Raw genomic sequence first — 2310 nt, forward strand, 5'->3', positions numbered from 1 at the left:
GCGTTCCTCCTCAGGACCATGGAATGACCCCAATACAGTCGGGAACGGAGATTGTGCAACGGAAGTCGCAGCAGCTTGCTGAGCTGAACTGTTTTCCTGTGCCACGGCGAAGGGAAAAAATCCTGCCGATCCGTGGTAAACGTATCCTCCATTGGGCAGGTCCAGCGCCAACTTCTGCCGGATGATGGTGGACTTGTGGTGGACGAAGCGCTGCTTTCGTCGTCTGCCATCGAAGCACAACCAGAGTGCTACTGCAGTCTGTGCTGGAATGACGTCATCGGAAGCAAGGCGTAGGGAAACTTCCGTGGTCTGCAGGTGCACGTGTCTAGATAGGCAGTGCTCGTAAACACAGTCACCGATAAGAGAGAGCGTAGCTCCAGTGTCGATAAGGGCGATGTAATCCCAAAATTCGAACAGCAATGTTTGGTTCTATATCATGAATGTTATCCCGGACAGAAAAAGCAAAAGGAGCTAAAGCGTCTCCGTTTTTTATCTTGCTGCTTGCAAAGCCAGCTTTAGAATGATTAGGGCCAGTGGTAACTGCCGACGTCTCTGAGCGGGCGTTCAGTGACGTCGGCTTCGGTAGTTTCCCGTTTGCAAATTACGGGAATTCCGTCTGCCACGCGAGCAGTCACGACGAAAATGGCCGGGGCTACCGCAACTCCAACAGCCAGCGGACGTTCCGCGCTCTTGTCGCGGAAGGTACCGCTGTTCTTGGGTTCCCGTGCGCTGCTTCCCAAAGCTTCGGGTCGCGCTAGGTCTAGCAGGATGCAGTCCCGCTGGGGTCACCCTTGGTTCATAACGAAAAGGGTCAAGTTGCAGATGGGATGACTCCGCAATGTAAGGGTTACGGTAGCTGTCATCCAGCTCAACCGGGGCCACACCCGCAGACCACGCGCAACGCGGTTCCAAGACCTCTTCGGGTGCTGGCGGGGGCCGATACTCGGCTTCAGCCAGGAGGTCGCCTTGTATAGTACGAGCCTCCTGGGCCAACGCTTCTAGAGTATTGAAGCGCTGGGCTCGGAGATAGGGCCGGAAGCGCGGGTGGCATTGTCGGATTGCCCGTGCCACCCGTTGTTCTTCTGGAGCGGTGGAATCTGCTCTCTTGTACAGTTCTTGTAAGGCCCGAACGAATTCCAATAGGCCCTCATTAGGGTGTTGAGTTCGCCTATGTAATTCCTCTAGGATACGGTATTCGTAATCCGGTGGAAGGAATTCGTTCTTGAACCGCTGCTGGAAGTCCCGCAGGGACTTAAACTTCGACTGCAACCGAAGCCAGCGTGCGGCATCTCCGATTAGGTCAGCCTGCAGGACGCGTTCCCGCAGAACTTCCTCCGAGATTCGCATGCCAGTCTGATAGGCTGTCAGGTCATCTAGGAAGTCTGCGACCGACTTTTTGTCTGAGTACCCGGAAAAGGTGGGGACGGGTACAGAGAGTCGTGATGGCGCTTGAGCCTGTGGCTGCGAAACAAACCCGCCTGCAAGGCGTTGCGTCGTCAACGTACAGAGCTCTGTTATGCGTGTCAGTAGCTCTGTCGTTACTGCAGGGTTTGGCTGCGGCATTGCAGATACCTCAGCCAACGAACCTTGTGGCGGCACCCCCGCCCGTACTTTTCCATCGCCGACCGGTCCTGTCTGCTCGACTTGTGCCGGGAGTCCGTAGCGGGCACCGCTATGTTGAAGGTGTCCGAGCGGCGGGGAATGCTTCATTTCAAAGCGCTGACCGCAACTGAAAAATACTCAAAAGATGACGCAAAAAACCAAGGCACTGACGCGCAATTCCCCCAAAAAAGGCTTATAAAAAATGAAATGGACACTCCCATGCTGAAAACAAGGCACCAGGAACGCCTGGGCTGCGTGCCCCTTCGGCCGGAACGGACGACCCGGTTCCGAAAAACGTTTTGCGCCAATCGTGGGAACCAGGTTCCCAATCTCGGGGCGTCGGCCCGCCCGTTCAGCGACCGAGGAGAACGCAGCTCAGTCAAATGAACAATGAACAAAAAGGTTTATTACCAACAGGAGAAGACGTGGCCTCCAGCCCGTACAACAGTTGAAAACACAACTTCCGAAAAAGCCTCTCGCCTTGCTTTTACAGCCCGTTAGCTATCGTTGCAGCCCCCCCCCCCCCCCCATCGCTAACTCGAGTCCCACGTGTACAGGTGGTACCGGTGATACTTGTGCGGTGATAGCTTATCACCCACAGTTCTTGGTAGCTGTTCTCTACAAGCTCCAAATCGAAGTTTGTCAGGCTATTCGGCCTGAATATATGATTATGAAGCATCGCGATAAAATATATTTTTTGTACTAAGG

Source organism: Ornithodoros turicata, chromosome 8 (assembly GCF_037126465.1).
Source record: "Ornithodoros turicata isolate Travis chromosome 8, ASM3712646v1, whole genome shotgun sequence".
NCBI classification, from domain to species: domain Eukaryota; kingdom Metazoa; phylum Arthropoda; class Arachnida; order Ixodida; family Argasidae; genus Ornithodoros; species Ornithodoros turicata.